Raw genomic sequence first — 23,508 nt, forward strand, 5'->3', positions numbered from 1 at the left:
TTTGAAAATTGTTTTAAATGTAATGTGTTTACATTGGTTCAAGCTCCCACGTTTTCACATTAGCTTTTACTTAAAAATCACTCAGAACATATTTTGTTCCAGAGCTCTATTTCAAGTGAGCTGACTTGCTGAACAACCTGGGGGCACAGCCATGTAGCTCGGACCCCACTACAGGGAAAGCACAATTCCCAACCTTTCCAGCCACAAGCCCAACAAATGCTAAATCATTCCACTCTCCAGTTGAGAGGATGTGAAAAGCAACCCCATGGGATGCACAACTTACTGCACTCTTGGAAGGTGCTCATACATCACTCCTTGTCATCTTGTTCAGAATGAGACAGATGGCATAATTCTCAGGTCCCACCAACTTTACCCAAAGATGAAAATGTCTACCACAGGAGTGGAGTCTCAGCTCTGTACTTTTGAGTCACACAGTCTTAATGTTTAAAGAAGGAGGAGGAAAAAAAAGTGTTTTCTGAGTGAATCTATAAAGAGAAAAATAAAATATTGGAAACTGCAGTAGGTGACACATCAATAGGTACTGTTACACTGCTTGAATTACTTTCTCCTCTCCCACCACTAAGATGCCTCACATGGCTCTGTTTCTGAAAAACCTCTATCTTAATTTTACTTCTGTCTTACTCCCATAAATAATTGCAGTTAAGAGAGAGACCATCTTGATGGCCACTGGCTGAAGAAAACAGCAGAAAAAAAAATTATGATCTCCTATCACTTTGTATAAATGAACATGAGTCTTGCTTCCTATCCCTTTTGCTACCACCCACATGTTAATCACAACAGCTGTTGTGGGGGCAACCTGAATAAAGGAGATTGTTTCATACAGATAGCTGTACTTTGTAAAATCCTACTGAATTTCCTCTGTTTTACTCCCTTATCATCAGCAACATTAGAAAAATGCACGCGTGGAAAAGCAGATTACAAATCCTGGGAATTTTAAAATACTTCTTGTAATTGCTGCTCCATTCTGTAGTTGCCAAGCTTTTATTTTTTATTCTTCTTTCATTTTTTTTTAAGTGCCATCTTTTTCCATTGCCAAAGTACAGCCATCATATAATTTAAAACAGATGTCTTTCTGCTCTCTACCCAGTCTTGCAGAAAAGATTTTCTTTACCTCCATGAAAACACTAACAGAAAAAAAAAAAAAAAAAGTGACAAAAACATACCCATCCTCCCCCATCTACTTCTATGAAGTGTGAAATTCAATGCTTCATTAAGTCCAGTTAATTACTACACCCAACAAGCACATGACTATTGTTTCTTTTTCAGATGAAAAATGTTGCACATGATGAAATGTAGTACAACTTCAGGGTTGTATTAAAGAAAAAAAAGCATGGTTCCTGCACATTTTCAACTTGGCCTCCTTGCACATCCTGCCTATTTATAGTATCCAGCTAATGCTTGGATTTATACAACTGAAGTTAACTGCAATACATTCAGAAGAAGATTTTGTATCTCAGGATTACCAGTGTATCTCAGCTGAAACTGAAATCTAAAACTACTGTGGGCAGATTCAACTTATCTTTGTTGGAAAGGGTGATCTTTGGCAAAGAGAGTACCTGAACAGCATAAAACAAAAGCAGAAAATGCAAATGCTAAACTTTGGCTCTTTAAACCTGGACACTTCATAAAAGAAGGCCTGATTTTGTAGCACCTCCAGTGTCCCATATGTCTTTACAACATCCATCAAGGATTTCCAATTTACTAGCTCCTATCAAATTTGCAATTGCAGAAAATTTAACAGTCTTGTTTTTTCTTATAGACCACTACACAGGACTTCCATCTATGGTCCTGTTGTTCTCAGACTATGGTTTGAAAATCACTGCTACAGACCACTGGATTTAGCCTTGCAAAGCTGAATGAAAATCTTTTTGAGCTCTATGTTCTGCAGGAAAATAAATTGTGAAGACCCTTATTTCTGAGACAAGCTATGGAAACTTTACCTTGCTAATTGGGGTGGGGAAGGGGAGGGGAGGGAGAAAGAGGGGGACAGATAAAATCTTCAAGATACTTCTGTTTTTCAGACAGGTCAACTCCAATGATTCAACTTGCCCCAGAAACTCTGCAATAATCAGGACTTACCCTGATATTTTCCTGTATAAAGGATGTCAAATTTAAGGTATGTTTATTTCAGAAGAGAAAAATAGTGAAGCTAGAGCTTCAACCTTTGCATTATGTGACCTCCTGAAAGATTACTCTCTTACATTACTGTATGCCTGCCCACTTGATTTTCTACACAGCACATTTGCATAGTTAACATGCCTAAAATAGACAGCATAACGGACAGTGAGGCACTCCAAGAGTTTGAAAGTACCAGAGGGAAGGTTGCTCACACAGCTTTCATTTGGCCTCTCTGCTTACACACTACTGTCAGGGCTGGGATTACATTACCAGATGTTACAGTTCTTCTACCACCTATTTTCTCTTCCTTCTCCACCTCCCCTGCTTTCTCTCCACCTCTTCATCCATGCCTCTGTCAAAAACAAAATCCACTTTTTGTCTTCTCATCGGTGTCACCTCCTCCTGCACTTTCCTTGGATTACCGTCTCTGCTCCCACCTGTCACTATCCCTTTTCTCACTCCTACTTTTTTCACCACATCCAAGGTCTTTTCAAATGTTTTTCCCCTGGTTCCTATCCACTCTCCATCTTCCCTTCTCTTTGGCCAGCTAAATCCAACCCTCACGTCACAAACTTCAGCTTCCTTCATCAGTTTCCTGGCTCAGCAAGTCTTTTTTTCCTTGTTTTGCATTTAAGAATGGTAAGACTGTTTTGGCTGAGATTTAAAAAACAAACAAACAAACAAACAAACAAAAAAAAAAAACAGTTTACAAACTTTCAGCTTGAGAGGTCAAAGATGAGGCAGAATTACAACAAAATGAAAGCAGGAGGTGGGAGACAGCCCCAGAAATGTGCTGAACAGCTTCCCCGCCTCTCAGATCCAGCTAACACATTCAAAAGTCTTTTCACTGCCCATTCCTAGATAAGCTAAGACCTCAAAGGGTAACCTACATTTAGCACATCATTGCTGCTCAGGTCTAAAGTAATTACTACACTTACTACAAAACTTAAAAGCTGTTAAGAGACATCAGATAATGATAGTTCTTCATGGCAGCCACGCTGGTACTGGACCTCAATAACAGACATAACAGACTCCTTTTAGGCTCTGTGCACTTGGCAGTAAAAGTGCATTAACAGTAGAGTTCCTATTGCAGCATTTGTTTCATGATTCCTTTTAAATACAGACATTCATTTGGTATTCAAGACACACTCAAAAAAAAAATGATACCGTTTACATCTACACTATGAAATGACTCCATGCTCTCAAGGAAGGGATGTCAAGCACAGGAATTATTTGGCTTAGTTTTAGGTATTCATGGCCTCAACACGTGGACAGCACTATTCCCAGTACAATGTACCTACAGTGCAGTAAGCAATGCATGTTCACTTATGAGTAAGTGCCCTTGATCTCCTAAGCCACCACAGAGAATTTGGCAGTCTTAAAGTAATCCAGAAAGTAGGGGAATGCTGCCTGTATTTAGTCAGCTTTCAAGAGTTTAAAACATTCTGTTATTTGTTTATAATTTATTGCAGAGAAAAGATGCTGTAATAGTATCACTGGAGGCTGAAGGTCTTTAGTTGCAAAATAGTACAACGCAAATACAGGAAGCACAAACTACCTTTGAAGTACCACACTATGATGGTTCCTGTTATAAAATGTAAACCATCAGCATGAGTCAAGTCACGTGAGCAATTAAATCATTAAAACACTCAGTTTGTGCCCTACTGAGACCATCAACGCTGTCAATTGCGTCAGGAAATAGTAGGTAAAGAGCTGTTTTCTCCCAGTTTTAACACAAGCAAAACTGGAACACCTTGGACAAATAATTTTACTTCTTTATCAGAGTTCTGATTCAAAACACTTTTCCACTTTCCTAAAATGTTCTGAGATCTACTGAAAGCCTCTTGTAGAAGTGCAAAACATTATTGAAAAACAACACATACATACACACTGCCTTTTTTTTCAATGGCTGGTTATCCCAGTTCTTTCACTTAGGCTTTGAATACAGTCATCAGATAGTAAGCCATTGGCTTCAGACTTCACCAGGCAAAGGTGACCATGCTTAAAGACAGTTTCTCATTAACCTTCCACTAAGATGCTTCTCTAGATATTGACTTCAGTGGAAGTTATGCACAGAACTTCCCACACAATTCTTTGAAAATATACCCCCTAGAGTCCTCTCTTTTAATCAGTTTCCTGGACTCTTCTCACAAGTAAAATAATTTTTTCCTATAGTTAATGTCAACTAATTTGCTGTGGAAAATATCTATGATCTAACACTCTCCATGTCCCTCCTTCCAAATGAGTTAGTGATCCAACAGAGTGTTTTCCAATGGATATGTCATGAACTGTCCATTTTCAAGGACTGGTGCTGCTCTCTGACAATGCAAGTGAGCATTCTCTACACCTTATTGGGTGCAAGGTGAAGTTTGGACTTTATAGGATACCTTTAATACCACTGTATATATTGTAGACAAGCTTCCCTTTGGCAAAACATCAGGAATTTTTCAGAAAATAGATTTATTTATATTTTTCCCAGAGGAACTACAGGGTAAGGTCTATGTATGTACTACTAATAATCATCCATGAACAGCAAGATATTGGGGAGGCCTTTCTTAGCATGAATGTGTATGTACAAGCATGTTGGAGGTGGGAAAGCTTTGTGTAGATTAGTGCCATTAGAATTACATTTTAGAAGATCTAGAAACAGAAAATTAGGGCAAAATGTAAAGAGAAAAAAAATCTCACCTTATAACCTGAATTTTCCATTAGTTATTCAAATATTCCATTTCGTCACTACATGGAAGGAGTACAGAGACTTACTCTGATATATTTCAAATTTTCATGCTGTTGATCACTTTACCTGTGTTCACAAACATGTTCTGCTAAGCATTGTCCTCTTTCATTCACCCTTTTGTAGCTGAGAGGACGTGGAAACACAAATACACATCCAAGTAAATCACTGAGCGCAGTTAAACGTTTATCTAAATAAAACCAATTATTTTTCCAATAAGAAGAAAAAGTGGCTGTATACCACTTTGTCAACAGTTCAGTCCTGTGACCAGATAAACCCTCAGTGTCAAACACAAACTGCCCCAAGGCTCCTCTCATCCAGACTGGCACTCATAGGGGTGGTGACTCAACACAATAAGAATTAGGGATATTAGCAACCGATTCCTCAGTCAGCCTCTTAGGTCAGTCTGCTTTTGCAATTCTGAGATCAAACAGAGAAGATTTAGTGCCTCGCTGTACCCACTTAAAATGTCTACTATTTTCAGCGCCAGCAGGTAAAAAGTGTCTGTAAATAGATTCTTTTCCTTTCACATTTCTCCAGATCCTGTTCCAATAATAACCAAGAGAGATTTACCAGGAAAACACAAACTTAAACTTTTTCATAAGACAAAATGGGCTTACCATACTTTTGGGGATAATAACGTGTCTTCTCATTGAGCAGCAAGGACAGCCTACTCACACATATGAATTCACAAGAGATAAAGTCTCCTTGTAACTCATTAACTATACTAAGAAGTTAACTTAAGTGTACCTTGTGTTGGTGGGCTTGTTTTACAGCCTCAAGCGATTTGAGTCTAATACAACAATACGAGTCCCACAAGATTACTTAGAATCAATCAGTATGGAAGGATCATAAGGCCTCCTTGACCAGGGAGGGTCTGATGCCATACATGAGTACTTGGTATTGCAAGCATGGATCACAGAGAGGTTCTACATGTTTGCTGGATATAGAGTCTCTCAGTCACACACAACAAAATTGTGGCAATGCACAACATTTGTAAAACTGAGGAGGTACTCCTGGGAAGTACAGAGGCAGAGGTACCAGCAGTGGCTGGGACAATCAGAAGGCTGGTCTGCCAGTACGCATGGGTAGCACAGGACAGCAGTGCTGACAATCACTTGGATGACAGTTCCAAATGCTAAGTTCTAAGGAACTAGCTCCAGTATAAAAACTCATAAAACTTAGGAGGTTTTTAAGTGTGAAAGATACATAGTGTCTGTTCCTTAAAAGGCCTCTTCTCCACTAGCTTGGCTGTTGGGCAATGGATAAAGGAAGTTCCTTACAGGACAGGATAGAATTGCTTGTATACAGAAAATGTTATCTACATATCTACATTAATGAAATTCAGATGACATCAGCTGCCTTCCCCCCCACCTTTTTTTTTTTTTTTTACATTGCACTCTTACATTAGGACTATGTAAGGATAAGCAGATCCAGAATTCTCAGCTTCGCTCATTTTCAGAGACTCACTATTGGCAAAAGAAGAGAACAAAAACTTTAAATAAATATAGCATAATCACTAAGACTGTATTTAAGTTAGTCAGATAATGATAAGATGACATGGGGTAAATACTAAGAGTTAAAGAGCAGCTCTAACGACAGATGATCCATCATTTATAGTTAATCCATTTAAGAGACATTTTTATCAGGCAAAGATCAACCCACTGGGACCATTAATAGTTACACTTATAAAAAAAGACAGCAGCCAGAGATCAACAGAGACAGACATAACAAGAGTTAGTCTCACAGTCCAAAATCACCAGTAAATTTAGAACACACTTACATGAACAATTTGTTGTGCATGTCATTACTTAAACAGCATTATAATACGAACATATGCATGCATAATGAAAAACAACTACAAGAATCTAATTAAAAGTCTCTGGAAAACAAGACCTCTGGAAAATATGCAGCTCATCCTAGGTGATTTTTAATGCATTAAGAGAAAAAAGAGCACACTGGCAAGTTGCCTGAAGCTGGAAAAGAGCAGTCCATGATGTGATCCCATTTGTCAGAGTCTAGGTAGGATTATATGAAATAATCTACAGTGTTATATACAATGTCTGTTAGGTATTGTGAAAGGAATGCTTGTCTGGGTGCACTATAAACACCCTGCAGAGCTTTTGTTGATGTTAGCAGGAGCTATCCTTGGAACCAGTGCCCATGCATCAGACCTGCTACAGGCTGCACTCACCCACTTCCCTGAGCTCAACACAGGCATACTCAGCTTGTCTGAGGGCAGGCCCTTCATGCAACTGGAAAAAAAAATATCAGTAGCTAGCACACAAACCAGAGGTTGATCTCACTCTAGATTCTTGGGAGTCATCCTGCATTTCACCAATATTTTCCCTTCTGCCACTAGACAGGACTAGCAAGAATGAGGAAGATGAGCAGCAGCAGATGAGATACATGGCTATGTCAGAACAGAAGTCAAGAACACAGACACTTCCTACCAACAAAATTTATGTGCAAATTTGTCATGATATTGTTTCCAAGACCAGACTAGCAATTCATTTATGGTCATTTTCTTTAGCATCCAGACTTCTGCTTCTGTTGGACTTGATGAAATGAGGTACCACAAGAGGCAAAGCTGTCAACAGACTGTATGTATCAATTGCAAGGGCTAGACAATACGGTAATTCATGGCTTTTGATGGCCTTGGGCAGGCAGGATAATCTAGGGTTATATTAAACTACCCTTAATCAGGCAAACCTTCCATTGAGTTCAGTAGTTGTTTTGCCTGCTTAAAAAATATTCCCGAGGGGCCTTCAGATTTTGTCAGCAATTGTGATTTGTTTTCAACACAATTTCTCTTATTGTCTGTAATGATCTGTCTCTTCTTTGCATGCAGAGGTATCCCAGTTCTAGCCTCTGATGCCCTTCCCCTTTATTCCTGTCCTCCAGGACCATCCCATGGGCCCTCTTTTGAGAACAGATTTATATGCTGTACATATAAGGTGAGCAGGCTTATAGCTTCATAGCTTCTGGCACAGGGTACAAAATAAAAGCAACAGAAACACTGACATATGCAGCTGTTTTTTTAAATCAGGGAAGGCCAAGCAAGGTGACCGCTGCCAGCCAAGTCTGAATGTATAAAGAGAACCACTTCCAGAGAGAGGGCTCACAAAGTTCTTGAAAGTGGGACCACCTCAGAGATGAAGTTAGTCCCTCCCCCCCGACCCCCCCCCCCCCAACCCCCCCAGTCCTCCCTGACCTGCTTCAAACTCAAGCAAATCAGTTTTTCCAAGCCTCTCACCCCCTCCCTCCCCTTGAGCAGTCTGATTTTTCTATGTGAATATTTTGGCACATCTCAGAGCAGTTTTACTCATTCACTTAATAGTCACAAATAATGGCTCTTTTTCACCAGCTAATTATTTCACCAGTCTCACACATGCATGCTTTTCCTGAACGTCTATCAAGGAGGTAGCTGGTGCCCACATGAGAAACAAAAATTTAATGAAAAAAAAAAAGATGCATTCTTATTTCTTCCCTTCAAAAGGTTTTGTTCTGTGGTTGCTTAAAAAAAATATATAAAAAATAATAATAATAATAAAAAAAATAGTCCCATGTATTTAGGACAGTTTACAGGACATAAATGAAGAGAACCACTGGAGGTCACTGTGACAGAAAAGGAGAATGTGTCAGATGAAAGCAAGACCTCCAATACACCAACCACCCGCCTGACGTGGTGGTGGTGGCAGTTGAAAGGGTGAGAAAAGAGACTGCATCTCCAGCCTGCCTTTACTGGAGCTGGATGGCACTGACTGCAGAAGCAAGGCCTGAGACGGGGCTTATGTCCACATCAAAAGCTTGAACTCTGACCAGTTTTCACTCTAAAGAATCTCAAACTTTTATCTACTGTATATACTTACATATTTACAGCCTTCAATCTAACAGTGAAGTGTCCTGGCCTGCTCACAACCTTCCAGATCGATGCTGTGCTGAATAGACACTTTTGTAAAAAATAATGTTGTGTTATATCTTACATACATAATACCATTTTGCTTTCAGACATTCAGGGGGATGTTAACCAAAGGCTGCTGTATGCAGTACATGGGATTTGCTCCTAAAAGGAGAATCACAAATTGGTTACCAGTGCTGCCAGCGCTTCAACCAGTTTCCAAGAACTGCATAGCTTGAAATCCTTGTTCACTTTATTAATACATGTGTAGGAGGGAGGGAAGGAAGCACAGCGAGGGCGAGGGGGGCAAGGCAAGAAACATCATGCCTTTAAAATGTAGGGGATCATTCTGTTTTTTTTCCACCCTTCCTCCCAACAGCTTTTAAATCCCACATTTCTCCTGAAATGCCTGCTGCCTCTGCGACAGAGGTATGCATAGCAATCATCACTTGCGATGGCTGAAATCACTTGGCTGGACCCATAGGAGAGGAGGTTTGCAAGTTCATTTGGAATAAGAATCCAAAAAGCTATACAAGCTTTTTTTTACTATTATTATTTTTATTATTATTATTATTTATTTATTTTTTTTAATTTTCTTGCCCTCCAGAGGCCCCCTCTTTCGCCTGCAGCTTCCTTTCTTTTCCACCCCATAATCTCTTTCTCCCTCAGATGAATTTCCACTGTGCCCTTAATCTACCCTGTTGCCCTCCACAAGTTTCTGGTAACTTCAAGTTCAGTACAGAATACCTTATAAAAGCAGAAGAAAAGCAAAACATCTTCAATCAAATAAAAGAACAAAAATGAAGCTCTAAATGCTACATCTTGCAAATGATACTTCTTCAAAAGCAGCTTTCCTTTCTGCCCTGTTTTTTGTGTATGGCTGTATGTATTTTTTACTAATAACTATGCATACATGCACATGCACGTATGAGTGTGTGTGGGAGTGAGAGCCAGAGAGCATATAAAGGGTATTTGGGGATTCTTTGGTTTTGGACTCACACACAGAGTTGGGGGAAGCAAGTTATAAACATATAGGTAGATCCAAGAATGAATACTTTAATATTTGCAGATCTTGATGACTGCCAAATGCTAGCATTTCAGGGATGCATATTCACATGCAGCTGGCGACACAGTTTGGAAGATACCCGACATTTTGCCAGTTAGGTTCCAGACTTGAAAGATCTTAGCAGACCCATATCTGTATCTCAATACTGAGTAGGGAATGTTTCCCCTTATTCTCATAAACTAATAAATAATAAATCATACTAATTAACTAATAAACAAGCAAAATATCTTGCTGAGAATAGGAGAGGGGAAATAAATCCCGGTCTTCTTAGAAATAGCAAGTTATTCTTCCCAGGGTCTCCATGTCAACCTGCTAGCTCCCTAACCTGGAAAAAGACATGAAAGTTTAAGCTCAATAAAAATCAACCCAGAGTCATCACCCTCTGGGACGCCTCACCTTCATGATACCTTTTAGGTATTTGCGTTAAATGGTTTGGTGCAGCTAGACTTCTTATTTAGTTTCATTTTCTTAAGGCTATCACACGCTCTACCATTCCCTAGCTTGTTTAGTGCTAGTCTCACCAGTAAGCCGAGTGCCAGTTTTATTTAATTTGTTTTTCCAGTGGCAGCCACAATCTGTGTGGAAAGCATAAACAGAGGGAAAGAATCTGGAATCAGCGAATGGTGTGCACAGCTGCACACCATAATTTTTGCTAGTGAAAGTTTTAATTCAGTTCATCAGAAGAAGAGCAGAAGAGTTGGAGGCAAAGAAGAGGTGGAGTAGTGGAAGAAATACAGCAAGAGGAAATAGTAAAATCCAAGGCAGCTGGAGAATCTTGGAGTCATCATAATTAAGGCCCAACAGGTTACAATTCCTCCAAAATGAGAAGTCAAACCCTAAAACCTGCCAACAGGTCTTTAAGAGGGATTGCTCAAAGATACAGTTCTCAAGTACATTGTAATGGAAACAGGAATATTGCATTCTGCCTTCATTTCACTCACAGATAACAACATTCCATAAAGGCATAAAATAAGAAGAAAGGAATAATTAAAAAAAAATAAAAGTAAAAAAAGAAGTCATAAGAGAAAGGAAACTACAGCGATCCTAAAAAGGAAGTGTGCAAATTTATAAACAAGAAGTTTTGTTATTGGAAGTGAAATGCCCCTGAAATGACTTTTCAAACCTCTCTTTAATAAGAAGTAGAAGGACAAGTAAACGGTAAAGTTGCAAAGCATGACAAAAAGCAAATATAAATATAGAAATCACCAAGAAATATACTTATCACCTGTTCCTTGAAGGCCCCAGATAGCAGCCATTATTAGTTGTAGAAGCAAGTTAGCTAGTGAACAGACTGAATTGTTAATATTTGTACTTTGAGGCAATTAGGAGACTTAAGGGGGGGGGGGGGGGGGGGGGGGGGGGGGAATATAATTTAGATTCAGGAATAAGAAGTATGGATCCTAATTTGTTCCTGACTAAGTATCTTCTGATTTCAAGCCTACCCCTTAAAGGGAAAGCAGATTTTGTACTTTCTATAGCCTGTGCATTTTAGTCAATCAGTTTATCTGGATGGGTTCTGTCACATGCCTTGCTGAAAGATTCTTGTAGACCATGCTCACACTTCAACAGTCATAATTGTTTTTTATGACTTTATCCATTAGATATTACTAACTGGCTTGTGTCCAGGGGCAAGGGGTGATCATGACTATTGCTATTATTGTTAAGACTGCACTCAGAGTCATTTGATTCTCCTTTGGCTTGGGTGATTCCCCCTCCCCTCTCAACAGACCTATTTCACAGGAGCCTGTAGTCTTTCATTTGACCACCCATCTTGTAATTTTACTATGATTTTTTTTTTTTTTTAACATGTGTGTTTGTGTGAGAATAACAGTTTAGGGAAGATTCTACAGTGCTTTAGGCTGCATTTGTATGCTAGGTACATCTGCTTTATTTTTATTTTTTTCTGGGTAAGATCTAGTCATGGCAGTGCTTTCAGGTGAGGAGTTCAAAATATAAGGCATTAGACCAAACTAGAAATGACACAGGTGGAAAGATTAAAAATTACCTTCAGAAGCCATGCTCCATTGTCTTTTTCAAAAGACTGCACTATTTAGTTAAAGGAGTTAACAGCAACAGCTGTCTTGTTCTTCTCCTGCTGGGTCCTGAAGTAGGACAGGCCTCCTCTTCCTCACAGTCTGCTGATCTTGGTTTTTCTGCAGCTGATAAACCTGCTGAGAGACCTTTGCACCTTTTGATTCCCTGGTGATCATTAACAGTGAGCAGAAACTGAGGGAGAATAGAAGAGAGAAGGTGATGGCCCACAGCTGTGACCTCTTGGTGCAGTGTGTGCCCACAGAAGATTGCACAAGAGGCCTTCACTCTCTGCCTTCAGCCCATTTCCAGATTACAGCTGCAGCTGGCCTTGTCAGGCTTGGATTATTGTCCAAACAATGCTTTGGATCTCCCCTTGGCATTTATTTAAGTGTTTAATTGACTGCAGATATCAGTGAATTGCTTATTTGGATGGTGGTAATATTGCAGAAGCACAGCATAGCTCTGTATATTCCACAGCTGCCTTCTGTCTGTGGGGGAAATTGGAAACTTCAGCTTCAATCTCAGTTTAACACAGGTCCTATAAGGGTAGTTCCCATGTGTATTTCAAAGATTGCCTCTTGCCCTGTATAAACTTGCTCAGCCACAGTCTGCTGTAATAGAAACAACCCAGATAAACCATTCAGCTCACAATCCTTGATGGGAGAGCCAAGGACTCAGGCCATGGTGACATGCTGACTTTAAACAGACTGGTCTGTTCTTCACAAGAGGAATGGTCTTGAACGTGTTCAGCTGCTGCTTCTTGCCACTATCGTTCCACTGCTAGAGGTTATATGGCCATGTGATAGAAAGGTCAGGCTGAAGAGCAGTGGTCCTGCCAATCAGTACAGGAGAGGCAGAAAAAAAAGAAAAGAAAAAAAAAAAAAGGTGTCCAAGGGTACAATGGAGAAGAGAGGGGACACATAGACTTGTGCCAAACTAAAGTAACCATTCAATAACTGGATAATAACTGGTAGGATGTCAAAACCTATGATTGCAGAATCTGTCCTGAAGTAAAATATTCTCAAACTTTTGACAAATGTTAACAGCCTTTGCAGTTTTCTTTTAATACACCACCACACAATTAATCATAGTCTTCTCCCTTTTAGCAGTTGTTGGCATTCACACTAATGTCTTTAAAAGAAAAAATAAAAAAAGGCTCTAAATACCAACACACATGCAAAAAGAACTTAAAGATACAAATAAATGCAATAAATATTAATACAAACATTTTCAGACATTTTATTATTATTATTATTCCATATTTAAAAAGAGCTACACATGTGAACACAGTGAAAAATGTATCTGAGTTTTAGCAAATAATTCAACGTATAGCTCTAGAGCCTTACTAATTTCCTTGAAAATTACCTTGAACTTCTATACTGTCAGACCAAGAATTGGCTAAAAGACCATAAACAAAAGGGCAATAAGAAAGACTGCATTTTTGTCACAGCTGTCATGTGAGTCATAGATTTTCATGTGCTTTCAAAGTATCCGTGACTTTTGATATTCAGGGATTTTGCATGTGGGCTGGTAAACGTGATGGTTAAAGAGCTGAACCAATTTCTCTGAAAACCTTGAGTTCTGCCAAGTTAAACCCTAGACTGCACGGGAGGCTAATAGAGAGCAGGAGCTCAGCAACAACACTGTGGTTACACAAAGGATCAGACCAGTGAATTCTCACTGAGAGCTTTAATTCCTCCAGGGATAGAAAGATTTCTCTTTCCCCACAACATTTGCAGTTAGGCTGAATTTGCAAAGGCCAGCTCTGGCAAAATAATGTCTGAAGCTAAATGGCTTCTCACAGCAAAATACAGCATATTAATTACAGAAAAGAAAAGAAAGGAAAAGAAAGGAAAAGAAAAGAAAAGAAAAGAAAAGAAAAGAAAAGAAAAGAAAAGAAAAGAAAAGAAAAGAAAAGAAAAGAAAAGAAAAGAAAAGAAAAGAAAAGAAAAGAGAAAGAAAAGAGAAAGAAAAAGGAGAGGAGAGGAGAGGAGAGGAGAGGAGAGGAGAGGAGAGGAGAGGAGAGGAGAGGAGAGGAGAGGAGAGGAGAGGAGAGGAGAGGAGAGGAGAGGAGAGGAGAGGAGAGGAGAGGAGAGGAGAGGAGAGGAGAGGAGAGTGAATTGTTTTTAACAGAAAAGCACTTCACCTGCATCCCAGCATTTGTCATGTCTCTCTCATGACACTTCTATAAAATTGTAACAGTACTGAGTCAGACCAAAGATCTGTCTGGCTCAGTACCCTGTCTCCAACACTGGCCAAAAGCAGATGCCCAGGGAAAATTATAAGCAAAAGATGCAGTGATACTTCCTTGGAACACTCTTCCAACTTCCAGCAATTTGCAGTTTGGGGACTTTCTGGTTTTGTATTTAATAGCCTTATTTAGCTTAGTTTTTTTGCCATGAATTTGCCCACACACTTTTTGAAGCTGTGTAATTTTTTCTTGAAGTTACTGTCACTGAAAATTAATCAAAGAATTCAGTACTAAACAATGATAATAAATAAATATTCAGAAAGCCTAACCAAACTTGCCAAAGGTGTTGCCCTTGGTCCTGTGGTGTGACATTCCTTAAATAAATAAATAAATAAATAAATAAAAAGAAATAAGGAGAAAGAAATCTTTCTATCCCTCCGTCAGTTGCCTTGTCACTTAACCAGTACAGAAAAGTGGTTGAATATCTCAGGATACACTAGAGCTAATTATACAATAGATCTTCTATATATACAAAATATATAAACGAGAAATAAAGATGGAAAAACAGTGTTTACAGTAAGAGATGCTGTTAATAGCTATTACAGCATGGAGAGAGATTTCAGACAGACAGATGATGGTTTCCTTAAAAAGCAATGATCAGACTATTCATACATTTCCAACTGCACTTGTTCAAGTAGAAGATGAGTTTTGCAAAGGGATGCTGTTTTTTTTGTTTTGTTTTGTTTTGTTTTGTTTTGCTAATCAGTCTTAAGATCTATTGTTTCTTCTTTACATTCTGTGTTAGAAGAACAATTGCAGGAGCTGAAGAGCTGGAGTAAGCTTGACCAACTATATTCTTTTAAAAAATCATACTTTGAAAGGTCTTTCAACTATAATTAATTAATTTATCATAAGAATGATAAAAAAAGACCTTAAATCTTTCTCACAAACCTCTCCTATTTTGTCAGAGGTGGAATCCTCATATGCATTAGTACATACAAGAGTTGTGTCTGCTGTAACATGCCAAATTCCTTGGGGTAGAGATTATGTTCTCCACTACTGAATGTATCATCTCTGATCTCAGACCAGTTAGAAACACAGTGAGATTTTTTATTTTTATTTTATTTTATACTGGCACATTTTATTTTCATAATCACAAGTTGGGAAAAATCATGCCAATCAAAAAATCAAGCTGCAGAAAAGATTCTATGGACATTTGTGGTATGGGCCTTTAAAGCCAGGTTGATTACACGGAGTAAATCAAAATTCTTCATTGCAATTCTGCATTCTGTTTTCAGAAATGCCAGGGCAATTATGTGTCCTTGATTTGCATAAGCAAGTATAGCATTCATGCATACAAAGGAATATTTGTAAGAGGAATAATTACAATGACATACCAAAATAAGATATTTGGTAGGGCATTGGGTATTATGGAAAAGTCAGCCTAATACAGCATCCTTATTCTACATGTACGTATCTACTAGTCACTGTAGATACAATAAAACTCAGAAATAATCATGTGCATTGAGACAGACCTTTGGTGTGGAAGATATCAGTTCAAATTATTGCACTTCTATGAAGTCAAATTTCACTAAAAGTGAGGTCTTCAACTGGTAGTTCTACTAGCTCTGTCTTAGATACCTACATTGGACACATGCTTTGGAAAGACCTACTGCTTTGCAGGTAGTGTTTCCTTGGGATCCAAAGTCGCAGTGGCCCAGGACTGTAGCACTGTGGTGGAGTGGTAGCACTGTGGAGCTGAAAAATGGTCATGGAGTAGGCCATGGAATGCCTGCCTCTGCCATTCAAGAATCATTTGCCAAAACAAAGGAAAGATCTTATTTTCTTATGCTGCATTCCTGAATGTTTTATTTATCTTTTGGTCAATACAATACATTACCATACATTTGTTTTCTATTCCATGTACAAATCACTGAGACTTATGTGGTGTCTTTAGTACCTATCTGATAGACAAGAAACCCTGTTTTCTTTAAACCCCTTTTTTCTTGAAACTACTCCCCTTTGTTTTTATTATTTTTATTTATTTTAGTTAAAGTACATATTTCTATGTATCCATTTGGGCAGATTCTATTGTGATAGGTTACTTTTTACTTTTAATGTTCTTGATCTCATCCCTTGAAGAGGGAAAGAAAGATTTTTAAATTACTTCTGCTTCAGTCTCTTAAACTAGTGGCCCATGGGAATTCCACAGTGCCATCTACTGCAAGATACTAGAATAACTGATAATGCACCACTATTTTTCCAGTTGATCTTACCTTCCTAAGTTGTTTCAAGGTCTCTCTTCTGCTCAGATTCCAGCATATTTTGTTACCATGCCAGTTTCTCTGGCTTTCTTTTGTGCTGTACTTGTGGTCATAGCGCTGCACTATTTGTTTCCAACCCTAATTTTACTTTTTTTTTTTTTTTTTTTTTTTTTTTTTTTTTGTGGGTAGGTGTGGTAGAGCCATGCTGGTTTCTGAAGCATGACTATCCCCACTGTCAGTTCACTGGCATCATCTTTCCTTCAAGGAGACCTCGAGAAAATTCCCTTCAGAGTCTGCCCATGATGATTGTTCATTGGCTAGAGGGTGAAGTAAGAGATTCAAACCAAACAAAGCACTAACATCCTTCCTGAGGGAGCCAAATATGCTGTCTCTGCAACTTCTGCTGGCGTTGGAAGCAAGAGATCAGGAAAGAGAAATATACTGCTACTCAGTTTGAAAGTGCTAGAGCAGAGCCTGCATTGACTGACAATTCTAGGATGGCCTGGTACAGCTCAATACTTAGAATGGATCAAAGCAACCCAGGTTCACAAGATTGTGGCTTTTTTTCTTTGACACTGCAAGCTGTTTCTTTAAGATCAGATCTGGAAGCCAAGTGCTTCAGTGGGATACAAGTGGACTGTAGAGACCTTGAATTAATACTCTATCATGGTCTGATTTTCAGCTTATGTTTCTGTTTTATGGAAACATTAAGATTCACGGAGATACAGTAAGAAATGTTTATCGGTTAACACGCTCACTATCTGACTTACTGTAAACCAATATTTGAAATAAAGTGTGTTTTGTTGTTGTTGTTTGTTTGTTTGTTTATTTTTTCAGTATCTAAACAGTTTTAATATGTTAGAACAAAATTTCAAAAAATTAATAGCTGATATCTTCAGACTCCGTATACTCAGGAAATTATTCTGTCCTCCATAGTTCTGCTGATAGGTATATCAAGGAAGTTTCACCTTTGACCATGGAGTTTGTAGCTAGAGAGGCACTTACCTAGCACTTGTCCACTATCTGGCTAGACTGTATTGAGCAGAATGCTTTTTACTGCAGCTATCACTGGCTGTAGTCTAAAAAACCCCGCAGAATAATAAAAAGGAAAAGGAATAGAATGGGGAACACATTAGGCTGCAAAACACAATATCCCTCCAAGCCCAAATAAGGTATATTTATTCCCCAGACCACTTATCACCTCAGATTTGATTGATTATTGATCATATTAGGGGGTTAATAAATAATTGTGCATATTACACAAACTGAGAAAAGAGAATGAACCCCGTTTATCAATTTATTTGTTTCTTTAAATTACAGGATGTTGTGTACACACAAATGTTTTAACACTGGTGTATGCTTGACAATTCCAGGCAGGAAGATTTCCTTCATAACTATAAATAGATCTGTAGCCTGTTAAGCACTAGCACAGTCATTAACAAGTGCTGTTTATTCTCTGATCAGAAAATAGATCTACCAACCCATGCCAAAAAGACATCAATATTTCTAAAATTAGGCAGGGAGGTCAGTAATCCTTTAATAGTACTGTTAAAAATTGGCATCCTAATTAAGTTATGAATTACAAAAGCTCTTTGAAACTGGAACTACTTGCTCAAGGAGCAAACAGATAAAGGAGAAGTTCTTCATTGACTCAAAATTCCTTTCTATATAAGTAATGCCCAGGAATCTGGAGTAAGGATTCATCCCAACTACACAAATGTCTTAAGAGCTTTTTTGCTGGTTAGTAGGTAACCTACAGAAACAATTTTAAGTGTGGTTTTATTTTATTTCTGTATTTCTGTTTTGTTAGTTGAGTAAGACGGAATTAATTCTTTACTTGCACTTAAGTTGTTTTTGTTTTATTTTGTTCGTTCCATGGAAAAGGCAGTTGGCAAACCACTGAAAAATGTTAGCAGAATTAGAGTATTCCTCAACATGGGGCACTGGACTGTGCTTGCAATGACCAACATTTCCAAGAAATACTCAAAGTTACTGAGGATGCAGTGAGGTGGTTCCCTGCTAAGCAGTATAGAGGTGAGTCTGGCAGCGTTGCTATTAGTGAGTGCTGTAGAAAAGGGGGCCTTACCATGGTACCTGCAGAGTGGGACAGTGTCTTCAATGCCTGAGCCCTGATGGTCACTCATAGATTTCTAGCACACACAGAGGAAACTGGCAGTGTGACCCCATTTACCACAATCCTAAAATATTTTTTCAAAACATTTTTTTTTTAATATTAAATCACAGCTCTCTTCTACCACACAAGGGATCCCCTTGAAGCCCTGATGGTCCACCTCTGCAATTAACCCAGAGCGTCCAGAAAGTTCACTCAAGCTCCCCACTTTGCAGAGAAGTGTAACTTCTCATTGGGCTGGGGGCTATCTTCTTATGCAGAAATGACATCCCCCCCCCCCCCCCCAGGCATATGCTTAGTTCTTATTTACCTGATCTATTAAAGGCAAAAGCGATTCTGACAAGAGCAGTAATTACAAGAATGTAATGTTCATTTCTACAGAAGGTACGGTGTCTGCATGCCTGGGAAGGGCCCAAGATGCTTACAGCATTTCTATTTTCCATGCTGTGGTGAATTTGGAACCTTTACACAGCTTAAGACAGAATAAATTTCACTCCAGCACAAATCTCTTGATCATTTCTCCTTCAAATGTGGGAAAACAACACTGAGAATGTGGAAAGTGTAGAGCACATCATAAATCCATGGACACAGGAACTCAGAAAGCTGCATAAGGCACATAAGGTCTGTTATAAAGGAAGTACTGTGCTTTCATATTATTTTCTGTTTAAAATCTACATGTGTGGTTTGGGACAAAGGTCTTTTAGTGTGGAAGAAAGAAGGTTCAGTGTTTTTTTTTTTCTTCTTCTTCTTCTTCTTTATTTTCTTTTTTTCTTCTTTCCTAAAGAGAGTTACATCTCTGAAGAGACAGTGGAGAGATGTGCTCCATTAACATACACTGCTGTGGGAAAGGTGAAATGTTTGAAACCACAGAAATAATGCAGAGGAGAACTCTGCACCCAGGATATAGTTCGTGCCTGAATAACCAACAAGTGTTTAAGCAAAAATAAAGGTTTGAATGCTGGCTGTAATTTGGTGAGTTTCACTATGGTTTTCTAATCCTAAATTTAGGGTGCTTTGAGGAAATCTTCATCCATCACCCAGTCCTAATAGAAACCATAGTCTTTTTCCTCATTCTTTTTTTCAGAAAGTTAGAATAACCCCAACATTCTCACTGTGTAGCTGCTTCTGTCTCAGTAGCAGTACCAGAAAAGCCACCTGCAGGTTCCTACTGTTACTTTAGAAAAGAAGCTGAAGAGTTTATATATCTGTGTTGCCAGGCTTCTTAGGGCATGTGGCTCTGTTTCACAGAATCTGGGCAACCTTCTGTTTTCCTTTTTTCTTCTTCATATGCTCAACATGCCTATCATTTTTGCTGTCACAGATGGAATGCAAAATTAAAATCCCTAAAGAACTTTAAATACACATAATCTAGACAATCTAAAAACAAATTGTACATGAGTCATCTATTTAATAGAAGAAGTCAAATCATCAGCATCAGCTGTCACAATAAATGCTATCAACTCTATTTTTGCCAGTATATTTTCTATATTAGGGACAGACATAGAAGTTGAATTTTGCAATTCACATTCACCGTGCTTACTAAAGCAGCAGAGTTTAGGTGGGGCTTATCCACCCTCTCTTTCAATCTTTGCACAATGGATTTCTTTCCATAGCCAAAAGAGTTACTTTGTGTTCCCTTGAAAGTTTGAAAGTGGGAAGTTTAGAGACACATTTTAGTTGTCTATCTTCAGATAGGGTAGATGATGCCCTAGGCACCACAAACCATACTGACTTGACCCTGAATGTGAACGCAGCCCAGTCTGACCCATGCAGTTATGGTCTTTGATACTGCAGCCAGCCACATCTGGATGTCCTTACCCTTTCGTACCTGAAGCAAAGGAGTTATAGTTCTCACAGCACTGCTGACTGCAGAATCACACAACTTCTACTCTGTTGTAAAGTTAAATTAGAGGTACCTAGAATTTCAAGGATGATGAAGTCCAAGTTTTGTCCTCATTCACACTGATGAAACCTCAGAGATGGTTCCCAACACATCTGTGGAATAGCAGAACACTGGAATGAATGGAAAAAAAGTGCTCTTACCACAAATGCAGTAGGACATTATGCAAAAGGCTTTCTAGCACCTTTCCTGAAAACATACCTCAGAATATATTCTCACCTACCCTGTGAAGCTGTTAAAGGAGTATCAGAAGGACTGTTATAAGTACAGTACAGGATGAATGAGCTTGAGAACCCACTGACTTCCACAAGGACAAAACAGCCTGAAGCTGATGTTGTTTTAGGAGCAATATAGCCTGACTTCATTAGGAGAAATATAAAGATTCATATCAACTGTAGCATATCTTTTTTTACCTGATTTCACCTTAATATTCATTATATTATATTTTCCTCTTTTCCTTGTATAAATGCACTTTTGATTAATTCAAAGTAGTATTTCAAAACTACATGTCTACAGCATAGTCTCTAACACAAGGCTTCTAATCTAAATAAATCTGCACAGTGTACAGTATGATTTACATGATGGTAAAACTTTGTTAGATTGTGTGGTGGAAAGAAAAAGTAAGGTAATATTTTCCTCTAGGTAGGCTTGCTCAGATGCAATGAATTTCAAGAGTTAATATTGCTTTAGGATAAATTGATTTTTGCTTGTGGCACAAATATGCAGAAATGCCCAAGTGCATCTAGAACTAAAGTTACATGAAAGATTAATCAAACTAATGGAAATCACAAAGACTGTTTCACTGTGCTTTATGTAGCTGTTCTACAGCACTGCAAATTGCAGAGCAGTGACATAGCTTGCATGTGGCTACTGCTGCTCCTGTAGGCTGCCGTGGGGGAACAATTGCTCTTGTCTGCTCCACAAACGTGGGTTTTGACAAACTGGGAGACTGTTGAAAAGCTAGGTTTGTTGTTCAAAGAGTTTTGTCTGTGCTGTCTTTCATGCCTGACCATTTATACCACCCCAATAATATCTCCCTTTGTGAGAAGCAAAGTCTTTAGTAGGCTCCAAGGAGGATCTATGAGAAGCCCCCATGTCACAGGACTTTGATACCAGTGGCAGCCATTTTACTACCCCGTTCCATGTACTCAGGCTCCCTGGGGTTCTCCTGCAGATGCTGCTAGAAGCAGTTAGTCGCCTCGCTTCCTTCGCTGTATCAGACTCTTGAGAATCCTGTAACGCAGTTGTCTATTCAAGAAGCCCAGGGATGCAGCAAACTTATCCAACTCAGCTCAATTCCAAAAACTGGATTCTCCTAAATAATGTCGGCATTTGACTTCTCAGCAAAGAGAGAAATAAAAAGCCTTTGCAGAGTTGTGAGGGTGGTAGCATTTTTTGACGTATAGAATGACCTGACTGTTCTCCATAGTGGCATTTCATCTCTGTTTCAAGAGGTTTGTAATAGAGTGATTCAGTAAAGCAAACTCGCACCCCAAATTTATATACACGTCTGAATTTTGAAAAAAAGCACAGTGGTGATATAGATGTCAGGAAGAGCTTTATTCATCTTCAGTTATACTGGATTTGAAAGCACTTGCAGAAACCTCAAGATTCACCATTAAGATGGTGATGTTCACTTACATGTAAAAAGCTGTCATCACAGGGCAGATAATGAGATCATTAATCACAGAATCATAGAATATCCTGAGTTGGAAGGGACCCATAAGTATCACTGAGTCCAATTCCTGGCACCACACAGGTCTACCCAAGAATTCAGACCATGCGACTAAGTGCATAGTTCAAATGCTTCTTAAACGCCAACAGGCTTGGTGCAGTGACTACTTCACTAGGGAACCTGTTCCAGTGTGCAACCACCCTCTCGGTGAAGAACCTCTTCCTGATGTCCAGCCTAAACTTCCCCTGCCTCAGTTTAACACCGTTCCCGCGGGTCCTATCACTGGTGGTTACTGAGAATAGGTCAGCGCCTGCCTCTCCACTCCCCCTCGCAAGAAAGTTGTGGACTGTGATGAGGTCCCTCCTCAGCCTCCTCTTCTCCAGGCTGAACAGACCCAGTGACCTCAGCTGCTCTTCATACCTCTTACTCTCTAGGCCCTTCACCATCTTCGTCGCCCTCCTCTGGACACTCTCCAACAGTGTAATGTCCGTTTTGTACTGTGGTGCCCAGAACTGCACACAGTACTCGAGGTGAGGCCACACCAGCACAGAGTAGAGCGGGACAATCACCTCCCTCGATCGACTAGCAATGCTGTGCTTGATGCACCCCAGGATACGGTTGGCCCTCCTGGCTGCCAGGGCACACTGCTGGCTCATATTCAACTTGCTGTCAACCACAACCCCCCAGATCCCTCTCTGCGGGGCTGCTCTCCAGTGTCTCATTGACCAAGATAAGATAATAAGATAGCTATTAAGATAACATATTAAGATATAGTACTTGGGTTATCTTTACAACATCTGTACTTACATACATACATTCACCTACACACATGTACAGCATCTTCTGTGACAAAGTGTCTTTAATTCTGTGGAAAATCAAACAAACGTCAAACAAACGTCACACATGCAGACTTTTCTAAATGCTAACATAGGCTTTTATTGCATTGTGTGTAAAGAGAGAAACAAACAAAAAAATATACAGTGTATCTAAAATTCTTCCTTAAAATCCAGGCAGATTCCAGCAGACACCACAAACCTGTATTAGCACTACAAGCTACAGGAGACAGGGGGTTGTATTGAAAAATTTTGTTCTACCATACCATGTAATAAACAGCTCTTTAAAAAACCTCTTCTGGTTACTGGCAGTGTAGGTAGGGAGAGCTAACCTCCCACCTACTGGAACTCTCTCAAGTCCATGGAAAGAATATCACTGATTTTACTCTGGAACTGGCTTTAAAAGTGCGCATATCTTACACAAAATCAGCGAAGTTGCCTTTCTGTGAAATAAGATTAGAAATTTGTCAAACTATTCTGAATAGACCTGGCTTATTTTTCATTGAAATCATGCCCATCAAATATCTGAAGACATTTGTTCCTATGCTGAACTATGTTATTCCTAGAATCCATAGTTAACCCCTGTTAAGAACTGCTATATGCCTATAAATTCTCAGGAGTACTGCTATATGCCTATAAA

The sequence above is a fragment of the Aythya fuligula genome, chromosome 1 (assembly GCF_009819795.1).
Source record: "Aythya fuligula isolate bAytFul2 chromosome 1, bAytFul2.pri, whole genome shotgun sequence".
Taxonomy (NCBI): Eukaryota; Metazoa; Chordata; class Aves; order Anseriformes; family Anatidae; genus Aythya; species Aythya fuligula.